We start from the raw sequence: 23,324 nt of genomic DNA, 5'->3' as shown, positions 1-23,324 counted from the left end.
TATATAATTATTATACATAATTGAGCAAGGAAAACATAAATTTAAATAAAAACATAAATAAAAGGACCAATATAATTGGCCCCATATAATTGAGCGAGATATTTCTGCACTCGCACTCAAATCTTTTTGTAATTATGGCTAATACATTGTTTTTTGTTACTGTAAGTTAAATCTGTATGTTAATGTTCAGTGAGATGTGGACAAAGGCACTCAGGACAGGGTGTTAGACCTTCAAAAAACTCTCCCCATAGCAACCACGGAACAACAGCATAAAAAGTTGTCAATGAGGTGAAGAATACAGAGGTGGGAGGCATAGAGGTGGGAGACCACCCCCAAGCAATTGTCTGCCTTATTAAGTCCCACTCTGCAAGGCAGGTAGTGCAGGAGTCCCCTGTAGCTATTCCTCTCTCAAACAGGTTTGAAATACTACAGGGGGCGATGGCCTCTCTGGGGAAAGCTATAGCAGCAGACAGGTCAGTAGCACCACAAGCAGGGAAGATCAAGGTCTAGACAAATGGCAGTGATAAGGGACTCTCTTGTCAGGGACACTGATAGGCATTTCTATGGCCACAAGCTAGACTCCAGGATGGTGTGTTGCCTTCCTGGTGCCAGGGTCAAGGATGTCTCTGAGCAAGTACATGGCATTCTTAAAGCGGAGGGTGAGTAGCCTGAGATTGTTGTCCATATTGATACAAATGACTTAGGCAGGAAGAGACATGATGCCCTGAATAGAGAATTTAGGGAGTTAGGTAGAAAATTAAAAAGCAGGACGTCTTGGGTAGTAATCTCAGAATTATTCCCCAGGCCATGTGCAAGTGGAATGATTGAAGGGAAGGCAGAGGTTAAGCAATTAAGTCTAAAAGCGTAAACAGACAGGGACAGCCAGGAAGGCAACATCTATCATCAAAGATCCCCGCCATCTGGTCCATGGCATCTCCTTGCTGCTACCATCCACCCGAAGTCCCACACCACCAGGTTCAAGAACAGCTACTTCCCTTCAACTATTCAGCTCCTGAACCAACCTGCACAACCTTAATCATTACCTCAGTACAGCAACACTGTGATATTTTGCACTACAATGGACTTTGTATTTTTTTTGTTCTAATTGTGTTCTTTCTTGTATAATTTTGTATAATTTATGTTTAATTTATGTTTTGCTTGTGAATGTTGTGTCTCAGATACTATGTGCCTGTGATGCTGTTGCAAGTTTACCATTGCACCTGTGCATACATGTACTTGTGCATATGACAATAAACTTGACTGACTTTGACTTTGATAATGAACACAGTGGGACTGACGATCTGATGTGTTTTATTTTAATTCAAAGAGTGTAACAGATAAAGCAGATGAGCTTAGAGCCTGGATTAGTACATGGAACTATGATTTTGCAGCCACGACAGGAACTTGGTTGAGACAAGGGAGGGACTGGCAGCTCAATATTCCAGGGTACAGATGTTTTAGACATGGCAGAGAAGGATGTAAAAGAGGTGGGGAGTTGTGCTACTGATTGAGAAGGATGTCACAGCTACACCAAGAGAGGGCATCTTATGATGGGGTTATACTCTATGCCTTCCAATAGCCAACTGGAGCCAGAGGAACAGCTATGCAGGCAGATCATGGAAAAAATGTGAAAACAGGGTTATTGTACTGGGTGATTTTAACTTCCTCAATATTGACTGTGACATCCTTAGTGTCAGGGGCTTAGATGGGGCAGAATTGTTATGCATATCCAGGAGGGTTCCTTGAAACAATATGTAGACACTCCAACTGGGGATGGGATCTTATGTTGGATAATGGTCTTTCCAGGTGATTGAAGTTTTAGTGCGGGAGCATTTTGGGAACAATGACCACAATTCCGTAAATTTTTAAATGGTTATGGATAAGGGTAAGACTGATCATTGGGTGAAAGTGCTAAATTGGGGGAAGGCTAATTATAACAGTATTAGGCAAGGACTGGAGAAAGTAGATCGGGGACAGTTGTCTGAAGGTAAATCCACATCTGACATTTGGGAGTCTTTTAAAAGCCAGTTGATCAGAGATCAGGACCAGCATGTTCCTGTGAAGATGAGAGATGATGGCAAGGTTTGGAAACCTTGAATGACAAGAGATATTGTAAACCTAGTCAAAAAGAAAAAGGAAGCGTGTGTAAGGTTTAGGGTGCCGACATTAGATAAGGCATTTGATAAATATAAAGGATGCAGGAAAGCACTTAACCAAGAAATTAGGAGGTCTAAAAAAGGCCATAAATGTTGTTAGCATGTAGAATTAAGGAGAATTCCAAGGCATTTTATACTTAAGTTAGGAACAAGAGGGTAGCGAGGGAAAGGGTAGGTCCACTCAAGGACAAAGGAGGGTATTTATGCACAGAGCCAGAGTAAGTGGGTGAGAGAATTACTTTGCGTCAGTATTCAGGAAAGAGAAGGATGTAGTAATGGTGAGATTACATTAGGGCATGTTGATATTAAGAAGGATATTAAGTTGGATGTCTTGAAAAAAACATTAAGGTGGATAAGTACCCAGGGCCCGATATGATCTTTCCCAGGATACTGAGGGAAGCAAAGTAGGAGATTGCAGGGGCATTGACAGAGGCATTTGTATCCTCTTTAGCCATGGGCAAGGTGCCAGAAGTTTGAAGAATTGACAATGTTGTTGTTACCTCCAAAGGATATAAGGTAAATATGGGGCTCCCTTGTTGAGGTCACAGTCCATGACTGCAGAATTGAAACCTTGTTACACTGGGAATGGCCAATGACGATTGCTCTGAAGACAACCCGAACTAAGTTTGAAGGCTACACTGTGCAGATCTGACATTACTTGGTGAAATTGGGGAAGTGCCTGGTCAACTTTGTGGTATGGCTCAGCATGAACCACTGTGGTCACCATCACATTTCACTGTGTCCAGTCTGCATTTTCAATCAGGTAACATTGAAATAAACAAAATTCTCTGCAAATTTTATTGTCCTACTTATTTTTCACTCATCAATCCCACACCCACTGGCCATGCAAACAGAAACCTTCCTTCTCAGTTTTGGTTCTCAGCCTGCCATCTCTCCTCATTCCCACCCTTGACAGCTATGTCCCACACACTCCTGCTGTTTCTCCCACCACATTTGCCTTAACCCTGCCTTTCCTCCATTCCTTGCCATTGTTCTGTCTCCACCAAAAAAACTACTGTGTTCTTGACAAAGAAACAAGAATTGTCCTGTTAAACATTTACCAAGAGTAATAGCATATCAAAAATCAATAGCCATTTGGATATTACTTGCATTCATTTCCAAGCTGTAGCCATTAATATTGCTTTTCTTAACAGCACCCTGAAACTTCTACACCAGTAATCCAAAGCAAGATTTTCCTTTACCCAGGTTCAGTCAAATGGCAATTGCAAATTAACGCAGATAATAGTGAATGATACATTTTGGTAGAAGCAATGATGAAAGGCAATATAAAGGAATTATGCAATTTTATAGGGATACAAGAGAGAAATCCAGAGGTGCTAGTGCAGGATAAGTTAAGAAAGCATATGGGATCCTTGGTTTTATAACAGAGTAAGTGAATTAAGCTCACATTGGTTAGGTATCAAGAGTGTTGTTTTCAATTCTCAGGACTACACTTTAAGAAGGATGCAGATGAGATTTACTAGAATTGTGCCAGAGGGGAGCGATTTCAGTTTTATGGAGAGAATGGAAAAGGTACTTCAACTTAGAGCAGAAAAGATTAGGAGGGGAGTGTTCAAAACCATGAATAATTTTTGTTGCAATAAATAATAAGAACCTATTTCCATTGAATGAAAGGTAGTAACCAAAAGACACTGATAGAAGGTGATTGACAAAAGAACTGGAAATGAAATGAGGAAAGATTCTTCTTTACAGTAATTGTGACTGGAAAGGGTGGTGGAAGCTAATTCAACAGTAACATTCAAAAAAGAATTGGAAAAATAATTGACAGGGAGAAGATTTGAACATTATGAGAAAAGGTCAGGAGAGTGAGATTGGCAGAATACTGAAGTGATGGTACAAACAAAGGGCTGAAAGGCCTTGTTCACTGCTGTATTCCAGATCAATATGCCTATAGCCTGATCATGATGAAGTACCCTTTCTGACATCATCCCATCCCTCAGTGTTTGCAAAAACTTTTTATCCACCAGTGTTCAACCTAACTCAGTAAGTGCCCCCTTCCAGTGAATCAGTTGGCTGTGGATTCAAGACCCACCACAGAGCTGATCAATGTAGCACAAAAGCACTGCTGCATTATTAAAGTTGCCATCTTCTGCCAAGGCATCATCTATCATGCCACTGTCCACAGAAAAGCAGAGGAGATTTCCTAATGACTTACATTTATCTCTCAAACAACACCAACAAAACAGATTAAGAAGCTATTATTGATGTTGCCTTCCATAAACCTGGTTGCTATGTTTGACGGTGGAGGTATTGTGTGAATTCAAGTTCTTTCTTTTCAGAAATAGAACACAGAGCAGTACAGCATAGGAACAGGTCCTTCGGCCCACGATGTCCGTGCTGAGCATGATGCCAAATTAAACTAATTCTCTTCTGCCGCACATGATCCATATCCCTCAATTCCCTGCATATTCATGTGTCTATCTAAAAGCCTCTTAAAGGCCACTATCTCTTCTGCTTCCACCACTACCCCTGGAAGCCCATTTCAGGCCGTGTGAAACATCTTTCATTTCCCTAGATCCTGCACATAAATTAAATACAAAATAACAGTGGACTTCACAAATTAACAGTTTTATGGTATACAAAGGATGCATTGGAGTCTCCGACTAATGGTGATTCAATAACTGAACAGTGCCTTTAATATTATGTGTGTGCTATCAATACTTTGTAGTTCCAGTTATGTGATTATGCCTATACTTTGTGAGAAAGTATAAGTTGTTTTATTTAGGTTTGGAGAGAAATTGGGAACATTTTCCAGAGTAGGGGTGGGCAGGAGTGCTGATGAGGGGATCAGGAGGTCTAGTGGTTTGGGAAGGAAAATCAAGGGCTTGCAGACAAAGAAAAACTGTAAAAAATAATTTAATATTGCAATTTTCATGAAAAATGGACAACCTGACAGAATAAAATCAACAAAATTACGCCCTGGTTCCCAGCCTCACTTGACAGGAATGCAGGTTAGAGGTTTGTGACAACATTGCAGAATTAATTCTTTAACCTCCAATCCCTTTTAGCAAGTTATAGTGCTGGGAGTGCAGTCTTTGTGAATTTATGCTATAATTTGAATTTAGAAAAGCTGCTAACATTCTCCTAACACTTTCTAATAAAAGCCCAGTTCCACTTATTCAATCAACATAAGTCAATGGCCAAGATAAGATATGATACGTTGCCTAGCAGAGAACTGCTTTATCTTCCAAACGACTAAGAGAAATGTTACAGGAGATTTGTTAGTACACACATATATCATGTGTGTATCAAAGAGAGACAGAGAGAGTGAAATCCACCACTGAGCTTATCCAAGTTCAAATACTAGCCGATGCCAAAACTTAGACTCAATCCTGGAACGGAAACTCAATAATCTGCTGTCAGAACTAGGCCACCATCTGTACACAAAACTCTCTTACCATTTATATCTCTAACACAAATCTACTGACAGCACAGGCTAATTTTATTATTAAAAACTGATCTCTATTTTACAGAACGAAAAAGAAAATGCTGTAGAGTATCTCCCTTCCTCATAACTAATTGAGAATAAAGCAGTACAAACACAGGAGTAGAATTTCTGCAGGATTTCTTCCAATCTCCTACCATAACCATGGCAGTAACCTTGGAGAAATTAAATATTCAGCTGTTTGTCCTGCTTTTCTCAGCTTCCTATCACTCTGCCAAGTTACAGTGAGAGACTGGTGAAACCCCTGTGAACATTTCCTTTCTCTGTATGTTTACAGAATAACCTGATCGCGTAAGGACATTTGAAAATTCAAAGATGTCTAAGAGTGAATACAGAAGTATAAAGTAGGTTCACACCCGCATGTGTAAAACCTCTTAAGCAAAACAATAAATAATAACTAGTCCCTGCTTCGATGATCAGAAATATATTGGGGCATTTGGCTTCAAGTCTAATTAAGTGATCATGTAATGCATCATCTGAATGTGAGATATAGCTCACAATTGTGTTATGATTTACCCTCTGTCTGTAATGATTTGGAAAATCTCAACCATGATGGCAACTTGATCCTGCTCCATTCATCCTTCTGTAAAGTTCCAGCATGTGGATGTCAGGGCGGACAGGGCTGGCATCAGCCTTGATGCCCCATCAAGGTTGAACAGCTTGGTATCTTAGAGTTCATGCTGAGATGTCTCAGAATAGACACACCTCTGCATAAATCAATGTATTGGAGAGAAGAAAGAACAACATTGGAAGAAAAATGATTAGATAACTAAAAAATTAAACTTAATAAGAAACAGAACATACTGTGGAGGCAGATCTTGCACAAGCTGTTATTGGTAGGGCTGGTAGTTAAGAACACAGCATTGTTACATAAACTTTGGTGACTGGAGTCAATGATTTCAATCACAACAGTTAGCTCTGAACCATTTTTCTCAGTTAGTCTTGATGTCCAGTGCACTTACAGCTGAATGGAGAACAAGCTGTTACGGGCGAATAGCTCTGAATATCAGTTACTTATGAGAATATTTAAAGTGCAGGATCATCTTTGACAGGAGGTGAAGCTTCACCCTTAGTTTTGGCAAGCCTCAGGAATCTGCTGCCTTGCAACGTCTCATTACCTGAGTCTCAGGTGCAGATGGTCAGCGAGATCAGCTCCCTGTATCCAGCCAAGGGAGTAAAGGCCAGCAGAACCAGAGCCAGTGACTTTGAGCTGGGAGCAGTTCTAGGGAGATCTGGTCCAATGCTCAGACAGTTCTGCAGAAGGAACAATACTGTGCAGAATAGAAGCATTATAACAAAATAATTGGTGGGCTATATGAAGAATTTACTGATAGATGTTGACTATTTAAAATCCAAAGCAATGTCTACACTCAGAAGAGTTTTTAATAAAAAAGCCCCATAGACTCTGTGTTATTAATAATAAATGAGAACTGCAAATTCTGCAATGAAAATAATTTTAAAAAATGATTGTATGGCAAATACCTGCACTGTATATTTGAAATTCAGGACAAAGCTCTCAACTGTATAATAATTTAACCATTTTCAACTTCATAAGTTATTAATGAAGGAAGGCATGGACAACCAAACAATCAATTATAATTGTGTTTTATTTCAACAGAATAATAGATAATTTAAACTCTGCCAGCAACATTACTAAAGGGCAGGTTTTTTTCTTAGGTTAGTGTTTCATCTATGTACAATATAACTTAATAGAAAGATACATTTTCTGGAATGTAGAAATTTATTTTGATCTGTCAATTGGGGAATTTTTCATGGACTTAATGTCCCTGATGTAAGCTACTGAAGGTTTCATACAAGCAGATTTTGTGCAGAGGTTTACTCCACTTGCTCTCCAGAGATAATGGATATCAAAATAGAAAACAGGGACATCTCTTCAACTCTATATTTTTTTAATTTTTCCTTTCTCTCACAAAACATCATCAAATTTGGACATTACCTCTGTTTTCCCTCCACAGATGTTCACTGGACTGTTGAGTATCTCCAAGATCTTCTGTTTTTATTTATTTCAGATTTCCAGCAATTGCATTTTTCTCGCTTTCAAATTAATTTGACCTGAATAATGTTAAGTTTCTTGATAGTTGTGGTGAACTACACTCATTCAGGCAAATGAGAGTTTCTATCACACTAGTATTTATTACAAAAAAAAGAAAATGCTGGAAATACTCAACAGGTCAGGCCTCATCTGTGGGAAGAGTAACAGAGTCATTGTTTCAGGTCAGAGATCCTTCGTCAGAATGTCAGATTTACACTAGTATTTATGCCTTGCAGATAATGGAAAGGCACTGAGGAATCAAGAAGTGAATCACTCAAAACCTCTGGCCTGGTCTTGTGGTCAAAATATTTATGTGAGTGAACTAATTAATTTTATGCTCAATATTGACACACCCCTTACCCATTGCTGTCTCGCCATCCGCTTACCAGAATATTGATGATAGGAGATTCAGCTCTGCTGCTTAACATCTACCATACAGACAAACCTGAATGTCAGTGGTGTCTGCACAAATAAGGATGCAGGTAAGTTCATTGACAAATGGATGTGTGCACATGCAAAGTAAGCTGGACTGAAGGGTGATGTGCTACAGTAGAGTTAAGTGGTAGGGTAACAGACGCTGGAGTAGGAAGAACACAAAAGAGACTACAGATGTTAGAATCTAGAACAAAAATAGGTTCCAGTAGTATGCATGTCAGGATGTTGCATATCATTCATAATATTAAGATCATTAAATAAATTCAGCATTGAATCCAAGGGCTAGGAGTCAATCCTTCTGCTGACTTTTGCAGCTACCTCCAGGCATTCCTTAGCATTAGATGTAAGCTTCTTCCTCTGGTCACTTTCGAAGATGACATCTCTGAGTTTCCCTGCCACCCAGCCTCAGCATTACAGCCAATGAATCAAGGGCAGTGTTGGCACAACCATTATCCATTCCCCTCTCCCCAACTCCACAATTGGTAACTCTAGAGACCACCAAAAATAATGACTGCAATATGTATGTATATTCCTGACCTGTAATTTGCCTTCACCCAAGCCGTACCTAATTGGTTGGACAATCCAGAGCTCATACACTAATGGAGAAGCTAAGGAGGTTGAATTAAAGCCACTCCAACAACCAACTGCTAAAAAAATGCTTTTTCCTGCCTATTGAGAAACAGAAACTGCTTCCAGTATATAAGTAAGTTAAAATTTCTCTTTGAAATTAATGTTTGTTATTGCAGGCTGTGAAATTAAAGAGAAAGTGTGTGTGGTTTTGCAAGTGGAGGGAAGACTCAAGCTCACTAACTTGCAGAGAAGAGGACATGTCCTGCCCATATGGAAGACATGAATAATTAGGAAGGTAATTCAATAGAAAGGAAGGCACAGAACTTCATAAGGCAACAAGGGATACATTTTAAAAATAAAATATCTGAAGCTCAGTGCAAAGACTTTTAGCCTTAAGTGGCTGTCCTAAATAAAACATACTGGAAACACTCAGCAGATCAGATTCCATTAACTCTGTTTCTCTTTCCACAGGTGCTCCCTGACATGCTGAATGTTCCCAATATTTTCTGTTTTTATTTTAGATTTCCAGCATCTGCAGTTCTTTTTTTTGGATTTTCCTCTGGTGACTCTCCTACCCAGCCAGATCCGATTACTAACCCAACTTGAACAAGCAGTTAAAAATCATTGAATCCTAGAACAGTACAGCACAATACAGGCCCTTCGGCCCACTGATGTGCCGACTTTTAAATCTCGCCTAACCCCTTCCTCCCACATATCCCTCTATTTTAAATTCCTCCATATGCTTATCTAGCAATCTCTTGAATTTGACCAATGTACCTGCCTCCACCACTACCCCAGGCAGCGCATTCCATGCCCCAACCACTCTCTGGGTAAAATACCTTGGAAGATTAAAAGCAGTTAAAAGATCCTTGGAAGCATTGCTTGGTAGTAGAACACATTCCACTTGTTTAAGTCCAGAGAACATAAATTCTGTAAAATTAAATAGTGGACTAGAATGTGTATGGGTTTTACTGGTGTTTGGATCACTGAATCTACCAAAGAAGATTTACCCTGGTTCAGATCTATCTGCTAATTGAACCCATCTTCACAAGGAAAAATGTGAGACAACTGCCAAGCTTGAATTTAAACTCTAAGAAGCTCAACCATGAACAGCAGACCTAGTTAGTAACACAACTTACCATAAAGCGACTTGTGCAGCTCAGTGGTGGAAATCTTACCTCACTGAATCAGAATTTTAACCACAACATCTAAGAGCACTTTACAATGTAGTATTGAGGGAGTCCTTTGGATGTAATATTAAACTATAGTGTCATAGTGAACATAAAAACTCTAATGGCATTATTAACAAAAGCAGAGAAATTTAGTTAATACATCTTCAATGTGTGCCAGACACTCTTTGATACAGTTTAAGGTAGTTCACAGGACCCATATGTCAAAAGATAAGCTAGCCCATTTTTATCACCATATAAATCCTATATGTGGCAGATGTAAATCGAATGTGGCTTCTTTGACACATATGTTTTGGTCCTGTCCTCTTTTGTAAAAATATTAGAAAGACATTTTTAACATTATTTCAAATGTATTGAATATTGATTTACAACCTCACCCTATCACTGCAATTTTTGGATTACCAAGGATAGAGTCTGGCCATTTATCTGCTTCCGCTAACCGTATGATTGCCTTTGTTACATGAATGGCCAAACGATCCATTTTGCTTAAATGGAAGGATCCAATACCCCCTACTACTTTTCAATGGTTCTCTCAAACTATATCATGTTTAAACTTCGAAAAAGTTAGGAGTGGTACTGTTGATCCTTCGCTTAAATTTGAAGATATTTGGAGTCCATTTATTCAATGTTTTCACATGATATAGATCCCCTTCCAATAACTTTCCAATTTAGAGGAACAGAGTTGACAATGTAATATTGCTCTGTTTCTACTGAGAAATTTCAGTCCAGTCTTTTTTTTTTAATTTTTCTGTTTAGTTTAGTTTGGTTTGATATATTGTTTATAATTTTTCTTATTGATTTGGGGATTTTTTTTCTTTCTTTTCTTTTATATTATATTCATTTACTAAGAGGTCGTGGGATCTACAGATTTCTTTTATATTTTATTGTTCTTTATGATTATCTATGCCATGATTGTTCTCCTGATCTTTTTGTATTACATGTACAAACATTGATGTTATATATTAATCTGTATTAATTTGAAAACTAATATAAAGATTGAAAAAGAAAAGCAGAGAAATTATCCACAGGGCTCTGGCCATTTTTTATTTTTTGAACATCCACTGAAATAGATCATCTGATCATCAAAAAAATGCTGTTCTTTTCTGCAATATTTTTCTGCTGCATTTCCTTTGCAATTACAGTTGCAAACTTGGAATGTTCTGGAATCCTATAAATTTAAACCTTTCTTTCTTTGAGGGAGCACAGCCCTAATTCCCTCTTCAATGGCTGGAGAAATGATTATGCTGGTCAGTGTATGAAGTAAAAGCAGAAATGTACCTGACTGGCATACCAGGACATTCTCCCAATAAAAATGTATGGTATTGTGATTGATCAGAGGTGATGGCCAGACTGATTTTTTTTTCTTAAACAGCCTGAAAAATAAACATGAAATTGGCAGATTTTTTAAGGAATGCTTCAAGTAACGATTAACCAACAATAGTAGGCAGATAGTCAATAATTATAAGTGTAGCCAATATCTTGTACATTAACGGACAAGGTGTGAAGCTATTGTGTCGTATGTAAAGGCTGTACATAAGTCGGGTATTCATAGGCTGGGGAGGACTTATAATGCCAAACAAAAATTTGAATGGCTAAATAGATTTGGACTCCGTGCAAGCTCCTTTAAAGGTCATTCAGAATGAGTACACAAACAAGAAAGAGCAAAACCATCACAAAATCCAGTGAGTTTTAAGGGCCTGACCAAAGCATCTGCCCCAAGGAATGTTTTATACCATTCACCAGAAAAGTCTAATTAAATTTCCAATATTCCAAACATATTTTGAGTCATGTCTGGAGTGTTCTTGAGCCATCCTAGGAATCCTGCTGGACTCAGCTGTGTGTCCATCCATCTGCAGAATAGCTTCTGTCAGCTCCAATGCTGTTGGATTGTGAGTCTGTCCGTGGAGATCATTAAAGACAAGGGCTGTGCCAGGTGATTATATTTAAGTCGGGCAACAAGTTAGTAATAAACACAGTGGGTGAACTACTTGGCTTTTTGGCTGAATAAATTACTTCTACATAATTTCATGAATCATCAGTTGGATCCTATGAGGTGCCATTGATCTGCATTGGTTGTAACTGATTGTTTCCACTTGAGAAATCCTTTAAAGTGTTTATTTCAAACTCAAGAAACTGAATCACATCTGCCTATTTTTGAAAAATGATACTTGAATCATGAAAAAAATTACTTGTAGATCACATAAAGGGCTTAACATCTATAACCTGCAATGCCACAATGAGTTTAAACACAAAATTAAGCTATATTAGAATAATTCAAATACTGTTTATGTCACATCTCTGAGATCTAAAAAACATTTTCAATCTAACATGTATTAGCATAATCAATTTCACTGGAATGATGGAGAACGGGGTGAAATTAGATTTTAAAGGTCATCTGATTTCCTGTAATTCTCTGAGGCTATTTCAAATAATTAATTTCTGTGTGAGTTGCTGAAAAAAAAATCACACCTTCATCTTGCTTGATGTTTATTAACCATGCTCACTAACAGTAGAAAAGGATACTGTCAAAGTGTGAAAATGTTCAGATTAAAAATGTATATTATCCTTGACAGAAAATTATTTTATCAATGCAGTTTACAGAGTAACAAGTTTACTATTAAAAAAGACGGACAATAAAACAGTACATTAGTAGTGGATCTGTGACAAGGCCCACCGTGAAAGAGAGGAAAATAAAACAGAAGGCTGATTACAAATTCATACAGCCATAAAAAATGATGGGTAGATTGTGATGAACTGGGTAGCCTGTGATTATAGGGCTCGCTGCCCGAAAATGCCACCCAGAAGCTGCCTATGCCACATTTACCTGGGCTGGCTACAGAGGGCTGAGCTTGCTGGTCCTCAGCAACTTGGAATCCACTGCCATGGTTTGAATGGTGACTGACCCTCAGCTGGTTTAATGCAGAAAGCCCCTGAGACTATTGGATAGCTGACAAACCTGGGAGTGGTGCTTTAAAATATGTGTGATATTCAGAGACATTTGGAAACTACTAACAGTGAAGTAAATAATTAAATATTTAAAAAATAATTTAAAAACACAAAATAATTAAAAACAACCTCTATTATTAAAATACATTTTAAAAAGTAACACTTTCCTTTTTGCTTCCTAATCCTTTGCTTGCAATTGATTTCAAAAGGATCTCAGATCTTGTGTGAGGATCTCAAAGATTCCCTGACGTTATCTTGAGGAAAACCAACAATGTGGAGTGCCAGTGTTGAATTAACTGAAAGTTTTGGCTCCCCAAGCTGGGCTTCAATAAGTGGGATACAGATCATTTTGATGCAAAATTAATAGTGATAGGATTTTTGAAGGGGAATGTCAGATAATTTGCACAAGGAAAGGAATTTAAAAATTCATTTAAACAAAGTATTAAATGATGCAGCAAAAGCAATTAAGGCGATAAACATGAAAGGTATAGTAGACTTTAATGGAAGAGAATACAAATATCACAATTTTGTTTTAAAACATTCAACAGAGGGATCTAGTACATGGTTCCCTGAAAGTGGTGTCGCAGGTAGACAGGGTGGTGAAGAAGGCTTTTTGGCACTCTGGCCTTCATCAGTCAGAGCACTGAGTATAGAAGTCGGGATGTTATGCTGCAATTGTACAAGACAATGGTAAGGCTGCATTTGGAATATTGTGTTCAGTTTTGGTTACCCTGCTATAGGAAAGATGCCACTAAGCTGGAAAGAGTGCAGAGGAGCCTTACCAGGACTTGACAGGACTCAAGGGACTGAGTTATGGAGAGAGATTGAACAGGTTGGGACCTTTGTCATTGGAGCGTAGGAGAATGAGGGATGATCGTATAGAAGTGTAAAAAATTATGAGGAGCATAGATAGGATGAACATGCACAGTCTTTTTCCCAGGATTGGGAAATCAAGAACTAGAGGGCATAGGTTTAACATGAGAGGGGAGAGACTTAATAGGAACCTGAGGGGCAACTTCTTCACCCAGAGAGTGGTCAGCATATGGAATGAGCTGCCAGAGGAAGTGGTTGAGGCAGGTACATTAAAACATTTAAAAGGTACTTGGACAGGTACATGAATAGGAAAAGCTTGGAGGGATATGGGCCAAGCACGGGAAAATGGTACCAGCTTAGATGGGAATCTTTATTTTTTTCCCTTGTTTTCCCCTGATTACTCATTCTGAAACACTACCCATTACTGATTTTAAGCTGACCATCCATGGTTACTAGGAATATCCTTACACCACTTCTTGAACATGGCATTGTTTCCAATCCTCTTCTACCTCTCCAGTAACCAGGAAAGATTCTAAGATTTTGGGAAGCCCTTGTATTAACTCTGTCCCGAATACCCTCAGCTAGCTGGGATGCATGTCATGCAGACAAAGCAACTAATTCTTTCTAGCTACGGCCAGAAATGATTGATTTGAAGAAGAATCCAAAGCTTTTATTTTCTGATTTCTGGATTTACAGATGTTTTTAGAATCTTTCAATGAAACTTACCTTTAATCCTCCAAATATTATCTCTGTGGGTTGTAGACTCAGTCAGCTCCATCACGGACACAACCCTCCCTGCCATCGAGGACACCTTCAAGAGGTGGTTCCTCAAGAAGGCGGCATCCATCATTAAGGATCCTCACCACCTGGGACATGCCCTCTTCCTATCACTACCATCAGGGAGGAGGTACATGAGCCTGAAGACCCACAATCAGTGTTTCAGGAACAGCTTCTTCCCTTCTGCCATCAGATTTCCAAATGGTCCATGAACAGTACCTTATTATTCCTCTTTTGCACTATTTATTTATCCATTTATCCATCTATTTATTTATCCATTTATCTATCTATCTATTTATTTATTTATTTTTGTGACTTAGAGTAATTTTTATGTCTTTATGTCTTGCACTGTACTGCTGCCACAAAACAACAAATTTCACGGCATATGTCAGTGATAATAAACCTGATTCTAATTCTGATTCTCAGTCTCACCTACCCCCTACATTTTGTGACTCCCTTCCCTGGACCCAAAATGACTCTGGAGAAGGCAAAGCTTTTCACTGATCATACTCCCTGCAAGTACTACTTTTCAACATATCATGACATTAACAGAACAAATTTACACCAAGACACTTTATGCCAGCCAGGTTCTACCCTCCACAGGGTTATCTATTAGTGGCACAGACCCTTGAGGGTCTACTTAAAAGCTGCCTTAGTTCTTTGAGAAGATCTTCAGCTTTACTCCAATATCAGAATGGCCACATCTATTGCTATTATAGTGATCTTTGCCTTAAATATTTGGGCATCAAAAGCTTTCAAGGTACAACAAGGCGACAGATGTAATATTACCCTTGAATCTGTCTTTCTTGTCTTTGACCACCAACAGGAGATTAGCAGGGCTTTGCAAATTTTCTTGTGGAAAAACTAACATTATTTGCTGTGATATCCCCATGGCAATCATGGTTCTGACCACAGGTACTTTAGAATAGGAGAGTGGGAAATGATCTGAGTGCATAAAATGAGCATAAGCCAAGGAAACAATTTCTGCAGTCCTTCCTTGCAGTCTACTGGTGTTCTAATGAATGGCACAGTCAGTACTGCAACTTCCTATTTCTTTTGAAATCATATTTCTTTCTGTTATTAAAGGTAAGAGGATATAAATTTGAGGAATGTGCTTTTTGTAAGAGTGAAAGGTGGTTAATTTAATCTTACAGCGTCCCCTGACATTACAAGATCAAATCAATATGATTCAGCATCATAGCTTATTTATCCAGGAAGAACCTGCTGTCTCAATAGCACAATATCCAGCCTTTTCTCAGGATTTTGTCTTCACTATTCTATCCATTCATATATTGATCAATCTTTGTGTGATAAAGAAAATCTTGACAATCAATCCTACATTTGCTGTGCCTTGTTTGAACCAGCATTACTTGGTATTTGTTTGGTTTGTAATAATGCCTCGGACTATTTGAAATGTTGATTATGTGTCGTATGACTTTCAAATACCTGTCATTTGTTTTCTTTTGAAGAACAACAGTACAAATTTTGGAGTATTTCCTTATAACTCTGACACCAGTGTGTTTTAAATTACAACAAAATGGGCCAAGATATACCAAAGCAGACCAATTCTGGCATTTGAAAGGCTTAGATTATGGGGCCATACTTTAGTTTTATCTACAGGAACCTGTGAGGCTGCAGAATTCAATGTTAGTGCCAAAGACTATGCCAACATTAAAAATAAAGAAGGCAGGTAAAACTAAAGAACTTTGCTTGCAGAAAAGGTAAACATTGACACTACCTTCTTCGGCAGGGTGGTCTTTTTTGAGTTCTATGTATTTTGATACACATGTTTGAATAAATTCTATCATCTTACGTTCTTTATTACTGATATAGGTTACAGTTTAATAGCTATTGGTGCTCATCTTCCTATCATGATGAACATCTGCAACAATGGTAACATTCTCATTGGATCCTTCTGTAATTTGGCTGGCTTTTAACCGTACTTTGTACCAAGGTGACCAGAAATGGATGTAATTCTTATGAGTGCACTGAAACAGGTGCCATGAGTGCAATTGCTTCCAAGGCTTTTGGCTGAGTGGAGACCAGGATTGCAAGTATTTGTCATGGCCTTTTCAACTGACATAAAACTTATCCTTCTACACTTATATGTTTTCCAAATTGAAGCATATACACATGGCCTTTTCTAATTCACATCACCATACTTCTTTGTTCTTGACTGTTCTGGACTGATGAAGAGTCTCAACCCAAAACGTCGACTGTTTATTTCCCTCCATAGATGCTGCCTGACCTGTTGAGTTTTTCCAGCATCTTGTGTGTGTGTTGCTCCAGATTCCAGTATCTGCAGAATCTCTTATGTCTGCACCTGCACTTTTACATATTTTATCTCTTTATGTCTCATCAGATCCAATTGTTTCTCACTCTGCATTTTGTCTGTTCACACTATAGTATTTCATTGATAATAAAACCTGTAAGGTTGAAACCTTTAATAGGTCAGGGAACATTTGTAGTGAAATAAATAACTGACAGACCTGCAAATATAGGATTACTATATGGCGATCATACGGAAACTTTGCAATTAAATGCGCATTATCAGGAAATTGCCATTTTATCTCCAAAATGTACAACTTTTCCACCTGATCACTCTTCAAATACACTAAATTGCAAGAATCTGCTGTAATTATCCCCTGGAGAGGAGCTAAACTCCCCAGAAAATGTTGCAGCTTGTCTATTCCAGCTTTGGTATACTTTTAACAATGTGTTAAAAATGCCAAGTGTTCACTCTGGTACAGAAAATTAACTCTTGTAAGATGGAAGTCTAATTTAATTAACACTTGTAGAGTGGGAGTCTAATTCAATTAGATTGCAATAATTAAACAAAATATTAAAGATAATGTATTTGAAAAACATTATTTCATATCTCTTGCTCTTCATCAAAAATTTCCTTCAATCACATTATTTAGCTTTCTAAATCTAAAGTCACACTGATTTCAATATTCTAACTGGCACTTCCTAGTTCACTGCTCAATAAATTCTTTAAAGTAATTGAACATAACAGCATAAGAATTAGAAGCAGGAGTAGTTAATTTGGCCCTCCAATGCCTATTCCCCCACTCAGAAGGATCATGGATGATTGTTTACCTTGGGGTCACTTTCCTGCACTAACACCAAATCCCTTGATTCCCTTAATACCCGAACATGTATTGATCTCTGTCTTGAATAAACTCAGTGATTAAGCCTTTATAGCCTTCTTGGATGTACTCCCTCTAATAAAAGTATAACCTTTCCCGGCAGAGAAACCAGGTCTTTACACGATATTCCAGATGCCACCTCACAGGGCCTCTATAAAAGTGGAACAAGACATCTCTACTCTTGTACTTAAATCCATTTGCAATTAAGGCCAATATACTATTTGACTTCCAAATCACTTGCTGTACCTGCATGTTAACTTTTAACGATTTTTCTACAATTGGTTCAGGAGATAGACAATTATTTGCTCATTCAGATCTTGAATGCTCTGTGGACTCTTCTGATTTACAGTTTGTTCCAGGGCAAAATCCCACAGATAGATGATGGATAAAATGTACGTAAAATGGCACCATCTATTTGCAGTGACACCAAAATCCAGTATACTATTTCATTTCAATGACATTCTATCATAATCTATATGTCTTTTTTTTGTGTTATTGTTACGTCATGTGTAGAGCAACATCATTCCCACTTCATCCAATATAGTCAATAAAAAGGAAGTATGATTAGAGCAGATTAACTCTTTCCAATTTGATCTTGAACAGAAAGCCACCAGGATGTTACTTCATTTGGAATGAGTTAAAAAATGTCTGCTAAAATTGTAGTCATGAAAAAAAATCAGAATAGAGCATGAAAAATAATTCATTGTTTACTAACATAATTGCTATCACTTTGCTTGGGACATCTGGGTTTAATTAGTTGTCCCTGTATGTCTGTAATTGTAGTATGATAAAATGTATAAGTAATTGAACCAGGCTTGATGCCATTGATGAATGATCATTGCTTGCAAAGGCATCAGTTTGTTTTGTATCTCACTGGGAACTAAGTCATAAGCTACTGCTCTTTAAAAGAAGAAAATGATACTGAAGCAGTATGAATCTATTTACACTTCTTCCAAACAATTCTGTAAACAAAATTAATTAAATAATATTGTACTATCAGCCTCACTGGCTAGTGAAGAATCTTGAAGAAAGGCACTTCTGTATAGCAAATTATAGAGCATATTTCAGCACTCATTCATGGACTTCAGTTCATGTGGCCACTTTATGCATTTTTTCTCCATTTCATTAATATTAATCAAAAGCAATATCCCTCAGTAGGCACCATGAATTTAGTGCTGCTGTCACGCACACCAGGAACCTGAATTTGATCCTCTAAGGGTCTCCGTGCAGAGTTTACATGTATTCTCCCTGACTGTATGGGCTTCTACCATGTGATCTGGTTTCCTCCCATATACCAAATATGTGGTGGAGGCTAAATGGCTATTGTTAATCACCCCTTAGTGTTGGTTAGTGGCAAAAAGAAAGGGTGTTAGTGGGCATGTCTGTGAGAGAATAGGTTGCAGGGTCACAGAAAAATAAGGAGAGGGGAAATGGGACTACAGGTCCTCCCCAGCTTAAGAACGCCTGATTTATGTACAGCCCATACACATGAACAAGTATTTTGGAGACTGGTAAGATGGATTTGCTGTCTGCTGCGGGGCTGCAGGCATCTTCTACCACCTGGGAACATGGTTTGCGGCTGCATTTCCAACTTGCGAATTGTCTGGGTTACAAACAGGAACAAGACCCTGCTGTAACCTCGGGAAGACCTGTAATGGAATTGTTCTCCTGGGAGCTGGCATGGACCTGGTGTGCTGTTTGGTCTCCTGCTGTGTGATTATAAGTATAACGTGAGAAATGAAATTGTTAAAATATGCTTAAAATTGGCTTCAGAACTTCAAAACTTGTGTAGTTTCAAATCAAAATCAAAAAGGTGCTTCTCAATATGCTTGTTAAAGTCAGAGCTGCAGAATCAGGAGCAAAGAAGTTTGTTCATGACCGTGGCTGATGGTAAGTGCTCCTGACTCTTTTGTTATTTGCAACATATGGTGAATTCTTATGCAGTTTTTCCAAGGTATTTTTATTTTGTAAGTAGCAATTGCTGTGAAAAATAGAATACTTCCATTTTTGGAATCAAGATTTATAGATGATTTGCATGAATAGAATAGTTGTTGAAAAGTGGCAATGAGATTATTATTTGGCATTGACTAATCTCACATTGAGTGAAATTTATTGCAATAGTTAAATGAAAATTAAAACAAACAGAAACTGTTTGTTATTAGTCCATAAGAACAAAACCCACATTTCTTAAAACAGAGACACTATTTTCACTTCTTGAAGTACAAGCTATGTATATTGAAAGGAACAGAATAGAAATTTAGTTGAAATTATTAAAATCATTTATGTAAATAGGTACATTTTCATATGTTCCATCTTTTTTGAACAAATAAACATAAATATTCATCTTTTAGTGTTAGTGCTTACATTTACTTTTATACTTAGATGAACAAGACAATCAATATTCATTATTATAGAGGTAAATGTAAGCACCAACACTAAGAGATGAATATTTATGTTTATTTATCCTGTATTAAATTCTATAGTAAATCTGTAATTAAACAGCAGAATGCTGTGCTTTTTATGTGCTTGGTACACATTTTCATCTTCATTTTTACTTGAAGTACATCAGATTTGGTGTTGGGTGTTCTCCTATGCAACATAAAGTCATCTGTTGAATATATGCTGATAAAAACTTGCACAATTTGCACTTCTTGATTGGTATGGCTATAGTGGGCCAAAGGACCTGTTTCTTTGCTGTGTGACTCCATGACTCTCAGTACAGAACCACTCAACTGCCTTTCTGGCACCAATGATGATTGTTATTGTAAATGGTGCCTTTGTTTCAGGTACATTTTACCTCACTCCTAAGCCTTCCATTCTTGCAAACTACTGCTACCATTTCCAACCTCCTTTTCCTTTATTAAGGTATTGTCAATGATGAAATCTGTCCAGTCTTTCTTGCAACCTCACGTCTGAAACTCTCCATGTTTTCCATCCTTGTCACAGCAATGAACACGCTCTAATCAAAGTCATAAATGATGGTGACTATGATGGTGATCATGGCTTATTACCTTCAGTCCATTCCCCTCTCCTCCATTGACCAGTTGAAGGAATAGATCTCACCTGCTCTCTGTCTTGAATCAATGGCTCAATGCCTGTTTTTATCTTTAGACTACTGTGAAGTTGGCTTAGAACATTCGCCTATGTTAAAGGTGCTATTGCTATGTGGCACACAGCCTGAAGACTCTGATGTTTTAAAGCACGAAGCATCAAAATCCTACAGATAGGACACCACAAGTGTGAGGAAAGGTTAGAAGAGTTACTGTTGCACAAAAGAGAGGAGTTTGAGATATCATTTATACGATTCCATAATCAAGTGGACCTGAAAGGTGAGCGGAGGGTGGAGCTCAAATGGACCTGAAAGGGTGATGGTCCAGCAGAATGTGTAGGGTGAACCAGGAGCAGGAATGGACAGAGAAAAGGGGCAACTAACCAAGAACTGAACAACAGTAATTGGCTGCAGGGAGTGCAGGGTGATTGGAAGTAGACAGTGAAATGTGAAGAGGTGCACGGCGATGAGGCAGCACACCAAGTTGGGTGAAGCGTGAACAGGCTGAGAAAACAGAGAGAAGTGAGACCGAACAATGTAGGGCAGGAAGGTGGCAGGTGGCAGGGAGATGCGCAGAGGCAGCAGGGTGATCCGGAGTGGACCTGGTAAACCCGGTGCGTCCCCGGCAGGATGGAGCTCAAGCAGACGCGAAAGGGTGAGGGCAAGATGGAGTCCATGTGGACCTGAAATGATGATTGTCCAGCAGACTGTATCGGGTGAACCAGGAGCAAGGATGGATAGAGCGAAGGGGCAACTAACCAAGAAATGTGCAACAGTAATTGGCCGAGAGTGGGGTGACTGGAAGCAGACAGTGAAACGTGAAGACCCAGCAGGGTGAAGCAGAAATGGTGCATCTAAATAGAGTTAGTGTGGATAGTACAAGTGTGGCATGGACATAGTGGGCCGAAGGGCCTGCTTCTGTGTTCTATGACTCTACGACTCTATTCAAGATTTGTTTTAGAGGGAATTGACAGAGTTGGTCTGAGCAACGTAGTCACCATGCAGCATTATTTGCTTTTATATCAGAGTTCAATTTTTAAGTTATTTATTTTGTTCACATTATATTTGCTGAAAAGAAATTTTTAAGCTAATTCCTCAGTAGAATAGGATATCACGATGGCACAACAAGATCTGATGGAATTGAGCAAATGGAAACAAACCCTATTATCCTTAATCAAATGATAAATAAGGTCCTGCAAAATTACTAAAATGAACCCTCAAGTGATTAGATAAATGTCGGTTATACAAACTTTTCAATAGGCCATGGCTTTCCAAGCAAATAGCCTCACTGAATTTCATTCATTTCCTGTGACTAAGGCAGTTTTTTATTCAGAAGCATGAACATTATCTATTCAAGCAGAAAACTTGGTAAGATTTTTCCATGTCTGGCTGCTCTGAAGAAACTAAATTAAAGTTCAAATTTAGTTGCAGCCACTGTATTAAAAGAATATTTTTAATGCCATCATTTAATTCATTTGAATATACTAAACCCTTGTTACTAATCCCATGAGTCTGCCTTGGCATACCATGGTCCATCTGTTGAACATGTACTGTAGTGCCTGTAATGCAAAGCAATTCTTACAATATGGTAGCAGTTGATACTGCAACTAAGTACTTCAAAATGAATTCACATTACTTTAAAAGATAACATAAGTTTACAAAGAGTTTTTTTTTGTATTTTAACTTGATGAGCCCATTTCATGAGTTGTGTACATTATCAGCCTATCAACAATGCAGTTTGCATAAAATGAAATATTTAGCTTTAGATTTACACAAACTGTAAAATGCAGTTTGCCTATCAGAATATCCAAGCCCAATTTAACAAAATAGTGTGAAGCAACTCCAAAACATAAAGAACGAGACTGAAAATTCAACATCTCCTCAATTTTCGAAAAGTAATACAACATGTAGTGTGATACTAAACCACGCAAACCAAAGACTTTGACCTTGCTTAATTTGTTGATCCCAGCTAGGTATTGGTAGGAACTACTGTTAATCTCTTTGTTCCTGCTGTTAATCTCCATCCAGCAGGCTCCCAGAAAAAGACCCTCCCCAGGTTATGAATGCCCGATTTAGGACCCCTACATATGAGCTCCCATAAATATTACTTAATTCAAATCAGAACCAGTTTACAAAAAAAATGTTTACATGTAAACTCCCCACTGTAATCAGACACCACTGCCTCTTTAGAACATAGGCTGCCAGTTTTAACACGAGAAGCGAGATATACTTTGGAAACATACATGACAATCGATACTTGATACTTGTGCAATGATACTCTGTTAAACAAAGTAACATCCACTGCTACTTAAAGGCCATCAAACCAGCCATTGAGTGTGGAACATTCTGATCTGTACCACTGTAACTAAGCAAAGTAAGACAATAAATAAATGATCATGTTAGTCGGCCCTCATTGAAACCCCCATGATAAGATCAGGGAAGACATTAAGTGGCCATCTCCTATATTAATATATTGTTCAAGAGATATCCATGCTAGTTAATACACAACACTGGACATGGCTGTTTTGTCAATTAATATTCTGGCTGTTTGTATTTCCAGGGAGCCATCCCTCAACACTGTAACAAAAGTGGTATAATTTATGTGTCTGGGTTTTGCACTCAGAACCCTTCAGACCAGCCACCAATATAGAACCATAGAACCATAGAACACTACAGCACAGAAAACAGGCCATTCGGCCCTTCTAGTCTGTGCCGAAACA

General features: G+C 38.2%; 1 protein-coding gene across 2 annotated transcripts in view; it reads right to left on the bottom strand.

The window, feature by feature from the left end:
- Positions 1 to 23,324, bottom strand: part of negr1 (neuronal growth regulator 1) — a 386,601-nt gene that overhangs the window by 263,313 nt on the left and 99,964 nt on the right. The window lies entirely within an intron of this gene.

Source organism: Pristis pectinata, chromosome 3 (assembly GCF_009764475.1).
Source record: "Pristis pectinata isolate sPriPec2 chromosome 3, sPriPec2.1.pri, whole genome shotgun sequence".
Lineage (NCBI taxonomy): Eukaryota > Metazoa > Chordata > Chondrichthyes > Rhinopristiformes > Pristidae > Pristis > Pristis pectinata.
This window is presented reverse-complemented; position numbering and strand designations above follow the sequence as displayed.